Genomic DNA, 14,225 nt, shown 5'->3' on the forward strand with positions numbered 1-14,225 from the left:
GGTCCCCTCAGCGGAAGTCCTGCGCAAAGACCAATAATAAATAATAATAATAATAATGTATTTATACCCCGCCCATCTGGCTGGGTTTCCCCAGCCACTCTGGGCGGCTTCCAACAAAAGATATAAAATACAGTAAGACATCAATCATTAAAAACTTCTCTAAACAGGGCTGCCTTCAGATGTCTTCTAAACGTGAGATAGTTGTTTATTTCTTTGACATCTGATGGGAGGGCGTTCCACAGAGCGGGCATCACTACCGAGAAGGCCCTCTTCTGTTTCTCTGTGCAATGGGGCTTCCCTCACCCCATACACATGCTAAAAGTAATTGACTCTGGGAGGATCAGGGAAAACCCTGGAGGAGAGGGGGATTGCTATGCATCCTTGCCCATCCTGGCTGATAAAAGCAAGCCGGGAAGGGCTGGGCGATGGGCTCTGCGGGGTGGTGAATGCTTCCCTCTGTGAGGGAGCCTTCCCAGACCCGCTGAAAGAGGCGGTCATTAAACCGCTTCTTAAAAAAACATCTTTAGACCCGGCCAATTTGGCCAACTATCGCCCAGTCTCAAATCTGCCATTCTTGGGCAAGGTGATTGAGCGGGTGGTTGCTGAACAACTCCAAGCACGCCTGGAGGAAACGGACCATTTGAATCCCTTCCAATCAGGATTCAGGCCTCACCATGGGACTGAAACTGCCTTGGTCGCGCTGGTTGATGATCTCCGGCGGGCTAGGGACAAAGGTGAGAGCTGTTTCCTAGTTCTGCTGGATCTCTCAGCGGCCTTTGACACCATCGACCATAACATCCTTCTGGACCATCTAGAGGGGCTGGGAGCTGGGGGCACTGTCATACAGTGGTTCCGCTCCTTCCTCCTGGGCCGTGTCCAGAAAGTGGTGGTGGGGGATGAGTGTTCAGACCCCTGGGCTCTCACTTGTGGGGTGCCTCAGGGTTCTGTCCTCTCCCCCATGCTTTTTAATATCTATATGAAGCCGCTGGGAGAGATCATCAGGGGGTTTGGACTGGGTGTTCATCAGTATGCAGATGACACCCAGCTCTACCTCTCCTTTAAATCAGAACCAGTGAAGGCGGTGAAGGTCCTGTGTGAGTGCCTGGAGGCGGTTGGAGGATGGATGGCGGCTAACAGATTGAGGTTGAATCCTGACAAGACAGAAGTACTGTTTTTGGGGGACAGGGAGCGGGTTGGTGTGGGGGATTCCCTGGTCTTGAATGGGGTAACTGTGCCCCTGAAGGACCAGGTGCGCAGCCTGGGAGTCATTTTGGACTCACAGCTGTCCATGGAGGCGCAGGTTAACTCTGTGTCCAGGGCAGCTGTCTACCAGCTCCACCTGGTACGCAGGCTAAGACCCTACCTGCCTGCGAACTGTCTCGCCAGAGTGGTGCATGCTCTAGTTATCTCACGCTTGGACTACTGCAACACGCTCTACGTGGGGCTACCTTTGAAGGTGACCCGGAAACTGCAATTAATCCAGAATGCGGCAGCTAGACTGGTGACTGGGAGTGGCCGCCGGGACCACATAACACCGGTTCTGAGATATCTGCATTGGCTCCCAGTACGTTTCTGAGCACGATTCAAAGTGTTGGTGCTGACCTTTAAAGCCCTAAACGGCCTCGGTCCTGTATACCTGAAGGAGCGTCTCCACCCCCATCGTTCAGCCCGGACACTGAGATCCAGCGCCGAGGGCCTTCTGGGGGTTCCCTCATTGCGAGAAGTGAGGCTACAGGGAACCAGACAGAGGGCCTTCTCAGTAGTGGCGCCCGCCCTGTGGAACACCCTCCCATCAGATGTCAAAGAGATAAATAATTACCTGACATTCAGAAGACATCTTAAGGCAGCCCTGTTCAGGGAAGTTTTTAATATGTAACGCTGTACTGTTTTTAACACTGATTGGGAGCCGCCCAGAGTGGCTGGGGAAACTCAGCCAGATGGGCGGGGTATAAATAATAAATTATTATTATTATTATTATTATTATTATTATTATTATTATTATGGCAAGGAAGAACATGACACTGAATTTCTAATTTGGTAGAAGTGCTGCACTCTACACACACACAAAGAAATATAGTGAAATGTTGGCCTTTCTGGGAAATTTCCCACACTCACATGCTAAATTAAATTAAAAATAAATCTGATAGCATTTGTTCAATTATTTCCAAGCAGACTGACAGCATTTCTAGAAGTGACCAGAGGAGGAATGACCACTGCAGAGAGTGCAGAGAGAAGAAACACCAAGATGCATCTGCAGCAGCAGAACAATCTGTTCCAGCTGCAACAACCATGCCTGTCCCGTATCAGTCTCTACAATCACAACAAGCGCTGTAACCTTGAGTTTAACCCTCAAATTGTCTCCTATTGTCTCCAAAGACAGACGCATGCTAACCAACCGGACAGCACTTACATCTTCTATTAGATCCTGAGGACTGCTTTGGATAACTCAATAGTTGCCTCATTTTATTGGTTGTATGACTAATTGTTGCATGGCAAAATGTGTGGGGTTTTTTTAAACCAGAAATGTTATCTGACAGACCTATGGTCCCCCAAAAAGCTTTTGTTGCTTTGCCCACCAGCAACTGAGTGAAAACAACAAGCATTTATGTTCCTACATTTTCTCCTTATATGCCACTTGAAAAGAAAGTGGTTAAGAATTCAGAAACTGAAGCTAGTCAAGGCACATTGAAATTAATGGATCTAAGTTAATCACATCAATTAATTTCAACAGAACTTACTATGAACAGAACTAAGATTGGAAGCAATCCTGAAAACTAACCATGATTTAACTCTTGCATGTAACAGCAGTAATTTAGCTGTCATTGTCAACCAGTGATGTGGGGTTTCTGGAAAACTTCTGGAGGGAATTTCGATACAAATTATAGAGTAAATTGCATGAGATAATTTGTGGTGCCTTAAGTGATTTAAATTAGAATATTTATTTTATTTGTATTTAGAGGAAAAAGCCAAAATATTTTTAGAATGTTGGATTATTTGATTGTTTGATTATTTGATTGTTGTTAGCCGCCCTGAGCCCGGCTTCGGCTGGGGAGGGCGGGATATAAATAAAATTTATTATTATTATTATTATAAAAACATTGCCAAGCTTTTAAAATATTTATTAGTAACTGGCGTGCATTCAGTATTATGAACAAACTTATGAAAGTGAAAAGTTTCTATGGAGAAATAAAGCACTGGGAAATGTTACACCCACATCACTATCTCAGCTAGACAATCTACTTCCAGAATCCTTTTAAAAGCAGCAAATCTATTTGTTTGCTCCATTATCTTCAGTATAGGGCCATCTTTTCCCAGGCACAGGTCAAATAAATGCATTTCTCTCTAGAAAAATACGTCGCAATATTTTCCTTTCAAGATGCCCGTTCCCCCCCCCAAATGCTCAAATTACAACCGCTTATATGCAGATTTGCACCTCCATAAATTGTACAGTTTCAACAACATCCTGCTAGAGGGAAGGGCATATGCCTCCCTACAGCCCCCCGGGATGACCTACCATACTGTTTTGAAAAGTACCCCAGTGCCCTATATCAGCTTTTTAGGGGGCACATAGGGAAGAGTGTATTGGCAAAAATCATCTCCCTGTACCCTTCCTCCAGCACACCACTACTCTTACCACAAGACTCAACCCAAATCAACACTTGCTATTTCAAACAATTGCCCTAAATTTCAACTGTATATAATAATGAAAACTCAATGAGTACTATGTTGTTTGCTGGCATACGGAATAAGAATTCTAATTCAGGTAAGAGCTTGTCAATGGAGTTTCATGCTGCAGCATTACCTGAACCATCCTCAGCAAAGTGCTTATTCTGTTATTTATGTTATATCAAATTAGAAAAAAATACTTGGTGTTCAGTTTTAATTTTCTGCAATCTCTTCTTCCAATGTGACTCAGATACCTCATTTCCAGCACATCTGATATTAACCTCTTTATTCACTCTTCCCTCTTAAAAAAAATATTTCTGACTTGAATTATCAGCCCTGGTTCGGTGTTTCTGCGCATGTGCAAAGCGCGATTTAGCACTTCTGTGCATGCGCAACCGCCGAAACCCGGAAGTAACCCGTTCCGGTACTTCCGGGTTTTGGCGGTCCGCAACCCGAAAAAACGCAACCTGAAGTGGCTGGAACCCGAGGTATGACTGTATTGCTGATTTTCACCATGAAGCCCTTTCATTCAGCCACCATGCTTCCCGATTTACCAAGGTTACCAATACAGTATAAGTAAAATGACTCTCTAAAGTGTTCCCTGGTATTATTTTCTTCATGTTCAAATATTACCTTCTATAGCCTTTCTGGTTGTCTCTTATCCACCTAAGCTTCCTTTTAGAAGAATCTGTTTCGTGATTTTCCCCACCTTTCCCCAGACACCATTACTCAGGTCACCATTACTTACTTACCCATACTGTTTTTTCACCTCACTGAACTTAACTCCAAACCCTTCGTCAAGGCAGCCAGTTTTGAAATTCACCCATTCCCCCCCCAACTTTCCCCAATTCCTTATCCATTATATTTTCATTAAAGCGTCAATAGTCTCAGGTGAACCATCACAGCAGTACCTTCAATCTGCCTCCTTACACAAGCTCCACTATTCTTTACACCTCCAATTCATACATATACAAAGGCTGTACTACTGATTACAATTTCTTCAGCTCCCTAAACCCATAATTTCCTCACTCTAGAACACTATCAACAGTGTTTATATTAGGCATTAATCTTCCTGAAACAATACCATATTCTTTTTTCAAAAACTTATTGGCATCTCACTCACCACCTCAAAGTACCGTTTTTTCGCTCCATAAGATGCACGTTTTTCCTCCTAAAAAGTAAAGGGAAATGTCTGTGCGTCTTATGGAGCGAATGTGTGGTCCCTGGCAGCAACGGAGCTGGGGACTTTGGTTCCCGGAGTGGCACGTTGCCCGTGCGAGCGTCCCCCACCTGTGCGAGGGGGTGGGGAGAGGTGAGGCGGGGGAAGAGGGCTTTAGAACACTCTTTAGAGTTCCCTCCATCTGAGGGGCTCTGTGACTTGCATGAGAGCAGCCAGGAGCCAGCACAGAGGGGGATCTTCCTCCCTCACGCGCTCTGTCAAATTGGGACGGGGAGCTTTTTTCTTGCTTTCCTCCTCTAAAAACTAGGTGCATCTTATGGTCAGGTGCGTCTTATGGAGCAAAAAATACGGTAATGCTATCTGTATTCACCAAGGCTTACTAGACTAGAATTCTAAGGATACAATTCTGTGCCACATGCTGCAGTGGGTTTTTAGCTTTTTCTATTTTATCTGTAAGCTGCCTTGAGTCCCAGACAGAGAAAAGGTGGGAAATAATGATCATAATAGGTGGAGAGGAAGTAATGGCATATATGATACACAAGCCCACTTCTTCAAGCCACTTTACAAATTAAGCTGTTGTTTTGTTTCTCAAGCCACTTTGCACAATATAGATGTAACTGCGACGCTTCCTAAAAACAATCTCACAAGAGCTAGTAACTGTTTAAAGATGTTTATCCAAATAAGGCCCAGTTTTTAGCTCTAGTGCTGCAAAGTTCCAAGAATATCTTTATTCAGATCCTAAAGAGGAGTGTCTCTTAAACAGCTAACTTCAAATTATTGTCAACAGTTTTCCATCATATTAAAAAAAGTTTGGCTTGAATAGTTGTTTTTAAAAATGTCAATTTCCTGCTGTCTTAAACAACTAGGTTAATATTAATTTAGCCATAAGAATGCTAGTTCTACAGTTCATCATCAAACAAAATCAATGCCCTAACACAGGGATGTCCAACAGGTTGATTGTGTTTGACTGGGATCTCCAGGAGGTTCTGAATGTCCCCCCCCCCCAAAGGGACATTCCTCCTCCATTCCATTCCTCCCTAAAAAAAAGCTCAACAACTTTGACCTGAAACCTCCCCAACAAAGCGGTAGATCACTGCCAGTTTTTTATTCTGTGAGTAGATTGCAGTCTGTTGGGAGTTGGACGTCCCTGCCCTAACAGATTCACTGTGTGAAAAGAAGATATTCTATGTAAAATTAAGAACCATTTTTTCAGATATGAATATTTACACCTAAACATATGCATTTCATTCTCATTGATAAAAAAACAGCTCTAGTGTAACCAGTCACCATCAGATCTTGCTTCTACGTGTAAGTATGGACTTTTTTGCAGGGTGGGAGGCTGGACCAAGGCAGAATAAAGTAGAAAACACATTACAGCAGCAATGACAATATTACCCAGTCTGCAGGTTCCTATATTCCCATATTTAAATGCACAAACTGTCACAAGTGCTATGATTCTTATATAGGGATTTTAAGGACATTACCTCTACAGTGGTACCTCCGGTTACGAACTTAATTAGTTCAGGAGGTCCGTTTGTAACCCGAAACCGTTCTTAACATGAGGTGCGTTTTTGCTAATGGTGCCTCCCACTGCTGCTGCGCTACTTCCGCTCGCATCCCGGGACAAAGTTCCCAACCAGGAGACCTACTTCTGGGTTAGCGGAGCTCGTAACCCGAAGCATTCATAAGGTGGGCGGTACATAACACAAGGTTCCACTGTATAGCAAAAAGAATAGCTTGCAAAATATATACAGTGCAATGTCACATACTCAGTTGCTAGATTTTGCACTGCCCTGATGGACATATGTCAAAGGACGTTTTGTCTCACAAACCAGGCCTAAACAGAAGGCCCATAATGCAAGACCTGTGCTGCTTCACGTTCCCTCCCTTATAGTCACTTTTAACCGTTTGTCTTTTCTCTCTTTCTGCTTTAAATTTATGTGAGTTACAACCACTTTTAACTATTTGCTTTTACCCCTCTCCTCTTTAAGACTTATGTGCTTTCTTTTATTCACGTGTTTGTATCTTATGCTGGTCTGCGACCTTAATAAAGTTTGTTGTTGTTGTACAGTGCAATAAAGACACACAGTCTTGCAGTAATATCCACCCTGCTCATATTAAATTAAAGCTTGCTGGCTGGGTAGACTCAAGCTAGTGCTCTTGAGCAGTGATCACTAAAGAGCTTCTGAACCAGCATATGCCTCTACTAATGGAAGTGTGGGGGCTATATTTGCATATTATCCCCCCAGCCCCTGAAAACAGGCTGCAGATAATTGGCAGACCTGTCAGAAGAGGGAAGAAGGTGACACAGAGGCAGGAGAGGTGAAATCAACAAAAACTGCTTGCTTTCTCTTTGCTGGATCAAAAGCACTTATGTGAAACCAACTGAAATGCACCCACACTCAACTTAAAAACGTACACTTATTCTTTAAAGTGCTTTACAATTCTATTCGGGTTCAATATTTCCTGCTTTCCTTTTATTTTTCCAATCACATTTGAAGGGATCTCTGAAATATTCTGATATGTGTCCTTGCCTGAATAGTTGCTAGAACCTTCTTTTCTCTTCATTATCTACAGGGAAGGGCAAAGTTCTCATCATACAGTACAGGATACGTTTTCTTGCACAAAGATCAGCTTATCACTATATACTGTCTCTTTTAAGTGAACCAGGTTTTCCAAACAACTGGAAAGAAGGGGAAACACATATACAGCTATGATTCATTACTGTGATTTATACTTTTCATGATAAAATACATTTAAGGAATGGAGACATTACCACAGTATACTCACTAATTAGTTAAACTTTATCAAGATTTAGATATGATGTAGTGTAACTTTTACCTAATCAAAGCCTCTATCACATGTGAATCACACTCGCCCCACCTTCAGACATGGGTGTTGATTTCACACAAACACACCATGGAAGCAAAGCTGAAAGCCCAATAACACTCTGTGAACCACATGTACATCGCCTTGGGTTCCATAGTGGAAGAAAGGTAGGATATAAAAAGAATAAATTTCCAGAAATAAAACAATGCCATGTGAGTCTCTCTGGGTATTCCACAGATGGGCACTACTACCAAGAAGGCTATACTCAGATGACAGAAGTGCCTGGAGTGAAGTTTCCAAAGAGGACCTTAATGCACATACAGGTTGGTATGAGAGCAGGCAGCCCTTTGGGTACTTGAGTCCTAAGCCTTGTAGGACTTTAAAGATAAGCTGCAGCACTTTGAATGGTACTTGGAAATGGACTGGAAGCCAATGTAAGTTTCTGAAGACCAGTGTGATGCGTTTCTACTGATTAGCCCCAGCCCCTGGTGGCTATATCTAGAACTAACTGCAGTTAATTCTTCAAAGATTCCCACATATAATACATTTCAGTAATTAATCCTAGGTGTTACAGAGCATAGAAAACAGGGGGCATCAGAATACCGTATAGGTGACATGCCATATAGAACAGAGGGGAACAGTTGGGGTTGCAGGGAGAATTATCAGTATGGAAATATAAAGGAGGAAACAACTGATAAATGACTGTACTGATCAAGGAGTTGTGCATGCTGTATAGGTGCAGAAGGAAAGAGGCTTAACAGAGAGAGGGGTTCAGGAAGAAAAAGGATTAACAGGTAATGACTTAAAAGGAAAAACAACAAGCTAGAATAGTACCCCAAAAAAATTTCCTAGTTAATGTTACCATGCAATCTAAGTTAATATCTAAAAGCGGCCTTCAAATTCATTTAAATTGTACATGCCTGGTATTCTTGTTGAGGAGTTAGGATAATATGGAAAACATAAGATACTTCAATTCCTGAAGTGCTTCTTCAAGCAAACATTAACAGATGAGGGAGGACCTGCTCCATCCATTACCAAGGTGACTTTGTGTACAGGAGATAAAAAGGTTTACTTCCTGAAAAGCAGGGCAGAGGCAAATGCTGGGATGTCTTCTTAACACTTTCAATCAGTCTTCCTTAAGTAAAAACATGGGGTCTATATAACTGCCCAGGAAGCATTTGTGAGAAATACAGATGGCATGCTCTCCTGAATAATCCCTAGAGAAGAAACTAAATTTCTTCACTTTTCCACCATATGAACACAAAGTAAGAAGCAAAGGAGAGGAGGGCTTGGTAAAGGTAAGAAGTGAAATATGATGTACAAAATATAAAAGTATCAGCTAGTTAACAAGTAAGTATCTTTGCTTTTCAGCAAGATATTTCAAAGGGTTACTTATGGAAAGCGTTATCGTCAGGAGAATAAGTAATGCCATCTACATTTTGCAAGGCTATGATTACACACCCAACACAATATGGAAGACAAGCCCCGTTTCTACATTTCCAACTTGGTCCCCTCACTCCAGCTATCGCCACACACCTACAGGCCGGGCCCAAAACTATAATTACAAACCTATTAGTAGATACGTTACCCTTAAAACAAACGGCCTTAAGTAGGCCACCACCTTGTCAAGTGACCACGGTTTTATAGAACAGAAAGTGGGGGGGGGGGAGAGAGGAGAGAGAGAGAGAAGGAGCTTATCGGGAAAGGAACTTATCCACTCATGAGTATTACCGACAACACAAGCTGCTACCGGCACGGAACTCAAAAGAAAAACACTTCGCAACCCTCTAAAAGCGAAAGTAACAGTAGCTGTCGCAAAGAGAGAGCGGGGGTGCGTCTGGGGCCACCTACGCGGGAAGGGCCCTGAGGGGACGTAGGTGGGGTGGAAGTTACACTCTCGGCCAGCCCACGGCAGGAAAAGGGTGGGCTGGGGAGGTAAGGCAAGCGAGGGGGAAGCACGCGACGCGGCTACTTCCTTCTCTACTCCCTCACTCTTCACTACCCCGAGGAAGGGCAGGGAGACGTTAGGCCCCGCCGAGCCGTTGCTGAGGGAGTCCCTCTCCACGCCCGCCTCGCCCTTAGGTGGAGGTAAGCCTCTCCCTCCCGTGCCCTCGCTACCGTCACCCCCCGGCCCGCCTCGCCTGGCAACTCACCCGCCAAAAACGTTCCCGCTGGTGCCGCCGCCGCCGCCGCGCCTGGCTCCCGCCCTGTGAGGCGAGGAACTCGCTCGCTCGGCCCAAGCAGTGAGGAGAAGCACCAAGCAAGGGGCGCGGGGCGCGCACGCGCGCTCTCAAAGCCGTCCGGGCTCGCGACGCGGCTCGCCGGTTGGTCAGGTTGGTGCTCGCCCGCGCTCCCCCACGCGCGCGTGCGCACTCGCTCCCCAGTACACCCAGCCTTCGCCTTCCTTCGCTCGCGCTCTCGCGGGCATGCGCGGGAAGCGATAGGCTGAATGAAGGAAAGGATTCGTTTGCGTAAAAGGGGAGGAGCCGCGCGTCTACAAATCGTGATTGAGGGAAGAGAGGAGCAGCAGCAATAGCAACAGCGGCATTTCCACACGCATGCGCCGTCTCGTGGTACCCGAGAGGACCAGGACCACCTTACGAAAGAACTGGGAGGGGTAGGGACGAAAGTATAGGGCGAGCATGCGTGAATCGTCCTCCCGTATGCAGATTATTTCTTGACGTCCCACTTCCAAACACCTTATTGGCACGCTGAGGCTGAGATTGACAAACCTGATATCCAGTCGTCTATTAGACTTCATATAAGGTGACGATCTAGCGGTGTCATTGATTTAACACGGAATTGCTGATTAAAATCTCTGTTGCAATTTGTAGTGGATCATTCGTAATTGTATTTCTAGATATCTCAACGTTCTTTTAATATACATAAATGTGGTTTGTGTATGTATATATATGAGTTTAATTAAACATTACGCAAACATTGTCATCTGCACCTTTTTAAAAAATCTGTTCTTTTTTTAATTTAATGTTTAAAATGTGCTGGGCACTGTCCTGCAGCACAACCTTTTACGTGTATACTCACAAGTAGTGCTCATTTATTTCAAAGGGTCTTAATCCCTGGTAAATTATAGGATCGCTGCAGCATTAAACACACTTCTACTTTTGACAAAAGGACTCATTGCACAAGACAAGTTTGGACTCTTAAACATAAACATTTCACAGTCAGCATGTGTGAAAACAAATTTGCATGTCATCTCGTGTTCCTACCTTAATATTTATACAGTTCTGTATCTGAAGAAGTAGGCTGAGCCTGATCAAAGCTTCTGTTGTATTTAATATTAGCCTGAAAATGTATTATTTGATCTGTACTTTAAGGGTGACCATATTTCATCTACACCTTGTGAAGCAAGCTCTCCATCTAGCTGTGAGAAATGTGAATTTAAAAAAAAAATGCAATTCTTGTATCCTGTACAGTATTCTATTTTCAGAATAAAACTTACTGTATTTGGAGACATGAAATGCAGAAAGTCAAGAGAGCGGTTGTCTAAAAGGTGATGAAAGAGGAATGGTGAGTACAGTGTCACACATCCCTAGGATTTGGAACCTGAGGGCAATACTTGAGATCGATGACAAATAAACACCATGGGATTGCATGTTTAATGAAATGACAAAAGACCTTAAGTTGTGGAGAAAACAGAGAAGCAAGATATGTTGCAGTAACAAGGATTGAAAGCATATTTACAGTACTGTATAGACTTAAAATAGTTTAAACAGCCATTCATTCCTTCTTCCCAGGAATGATAATTTTGTGCAGAAAGGCTATAGAAGTTTCCAGCACGTTTGCTAAATGGTAGTTTACAGACATGACTGTTAAACATAGAAGTTTGTGCTTTAGATGCATTCAGTGCTTTTTTTCCTGGGAGTACTCAAGAGTAAGCAGTACCAGCACCTTTCCCCCCAAATGTTAAAAGTGTGGCACTTACTGTAACAACTTCATGGTGAGTACCGGCACCATTTTTCTATTAAAAAACAAGACTTCAACAGAGCATGTTCCAGAAGGAAGCCCCAAGATATACTGTATGGACATTTACAGTGGTTTTTTGAGATATGCAGGCACCGTATCAGTGTGTGACACTGAATATTTTTAGGGGGCACTGAATACTTTGAACCTACAATTTTGGTTTGGCTGAATTAGCATCTGCTACAAAGCAGGGAGGGAAATGTCACATAAAAGTGCTCCATAGCACATATTTTGTAGATAAATAGGGCTACAGTAAGATAACATTACTAAAATAAATAAGCTTTTGTATTCATGATCATATGATCCCTTGATCACTTTCCTCTGTGGTGTAATACTTCACAAGAACTAAGATGTCCAGACACAAGCCAGGCAATTTAAGTAGCAGTGGTTGGAACAGACTAAACTGAAATGATTTAGTTCCAGATTATTAAATTGCAGCTAGTGTCTACAGTTTTTTCCACCTAAAATCCAGTGGTAAACAAATGGCAATTTGAAGAAGATATGCAGCAACTGCCCAGAGGGCCTGGGGCTTTTGAATGGTACTTCTGAGGCTAGTACAAGCTGACAGCCATGGTTGACTCAAGACATTTTGCTTCCTGAGGCAAAGAACACAAGCGACCCCACATTCTAAATGGACTGGCAGCAAAATCGTATTTCCAACACTGACAATTGAACAGCATCCTCTAGCACAGGCATAGGCAAACTCCGGCCCTCCAGATGTTTGGGACTACAATTCCCATCATCCCTAGCTAAGAGGACCAGTAGTCAGGGATGATGGGAATTGTAGTCCCAAACATCTGGAGGGCCGGAGTTTGCCTATGCCTGCTCTACCATACCCGAGGACAGAAGGGACACAGGGCAGCCTGTATGGCCCACACAGTTCTTTTCTCCAACACCCAACTACTCATTCACTTCTTTGCCTAGCCCCGTCTGTTGTCCACACAAATAACTGCTCATCTCACAAGCAGAGCAATGCGTGCTGGAGTGTGCAAGCTGGCCTGGCTCCCTTTCTGTCTGCTTGCTAAGTCGGGAGCCTTTCCCAATTGTGATACATTGAGAGAAGGCAACTATGATTTGAGAAAGCTAGCTAGCCAGCCAGCCTGCACCTGCCCAGGAACAAGCAAACATCACCATAGCAGATGAGCAGGGAACAGCCAGTGGTCTTACTAGGAACGGCTTCTTTACCCCCACTCCCTCAGCAGCTGCTGCATGAGGCAACCATCTCTCTCCCCCTAACGGTAGGGTCAGCTCTGCCTTTGACTGGATATATCATTGGGCTGCAGCTAGGCTGCCAGACCTGCTCTGACAGTGGTACAGAGGTCTTCTTTTTTCAGTCTGGTAACCAATTGTTGTTAACTCTTCAGATTTTTACCATACAATTCTGTGCATCTTTATGCAAAAGGAGATTTTACTGTGTTCAGTGTGGCTTATGCCCAGGTAACTGAACAGAATTGCAGCCTAAACAATGTGAATGCAATTTGTTAACACCTTTAATTTGTGATCTCAACTCCATGATTCTTTCTTTTTTCTTTCACTATCCATAATCACAGATGTCTGTTGAGAAAGTTTAAAACAGCAGGCTTAACTTCTCACAAGATCTGACAACTGCAATCTATGTTGTGGAAACAATTAAAAGAACAACTGATCACTTGATGAACTGCTCAGGGAAACCTACCATTTAACAAATCAGTTACGTAAATATCGATCCTTACATCAATACAAAATAAAAAAAATCCTTCCAGTAGCACCTTAGAGACCAACTAAGCTTGTTATTGGTATGAGCTTTCGTGTGCATACACACTTCTTCAGAATTCTTTAGATCAATAGTTAGTAAAAATAGGTTTCAACCACCACTTTAAGAGCAACAGTGACTGGCTGAGCACTGCAACATGGGGGAGGGGAGTACCCTGCAGGGGACAGAAATGTTGTCTTCCTCCCCTTCCTCCCCAGGATGTTTATCTTCACTATCTGCTCTGATTTGCAGACTTTAAGCAGCAGGATTTCATCCTGCCTGCTGTTTGCCAGCTTTGGAAGGGGTCACAGAATCTCAAACAACCGCAAGCATGTATGAAAATTCTCTGACATTACTTTTGAGTATTCATGTTTTATTTAAATTGGGATCACTTGTAGATCATTGGATCACTTTTTAAATACAAACTTTCAGCCTGAAACAGTAACCTGATTTTGGAGGTATGGGGAGAACCGTTCTATTCCAGGTCAGGTTTAGTTGAGACTTTCTAGTATTGCTTCACATTCTGGGAAACAGTACAATCCTAATCAAGTCTACTCAGAATTGTGTTTGAGTCACTTCCATGAGTAAAACAACTAATAAATATTAATATACTAATGATGATATCTGATTTAATTCAACGGAGCTTACTCCAAGGTATGTAGAGTTAAAACTGAAGCCCAAATTTGGTAGTTTTCAGTGCAATGCTCTAGCACAGGGTGATAAAATGGCCCTTAACATTTGACACCCCTCCCCCACCAGCTGTTGCACACAGAGAAAGCTGGGCTTGGGGAAGGAGGTGTGAGAGCTCTGGCAGGGTCCTAGAATCCTCCCACTTC

The 14,225-nt window shown here is 43.5% G+C and overlaps 2 protein-coding genes across 4 annotated transcripts in view; one reads left to right on the forward strand and one right to left on the reverse strand.

Moving 5' to 3' along the window:
- Window positions 1–10,016, reverse strand: part of ZDHHC5 (zinc finger DHHC-type palmitoyltransferase 5) — a 43,121-nt gene extending 33,105 nt beyond the window's left edge. Inside the window, exon 1 of the mRNA XM_053398058.1 lies at window positions 9,830–10,016. The gene's annotated coding sequence lies outside the window, so the exon portion shown is untranslated. The remainder of the gene's footprint in view (window positions 1–9,829) is intronic.
- The window catches only part of TIMM10 (translocase of inner mitochondrial membrane 10), a 238,798-nt gene that overhangs the window by 107,045 nt on the left and 117,528 nt on the right, over window positions 1–14,225 (forward strand). The window lies entirely within an intron of this gene.

This window comes from Podarcis raffonei, chromosome 1, assembly GCF_027172205.1.
Source record: "Podarcis raffonei isolate rPodRaf1 chromosome 1, rPodRaf1.pri, whole genome shotgun sequence".
Classification (NCBI taxonomy): domain Eukaryota; kingdom Metazoa; phylum Chordata; class Lepidosauria; order Squamata; family Lacertidae; genus Podarcis; species Podarcis raffonei.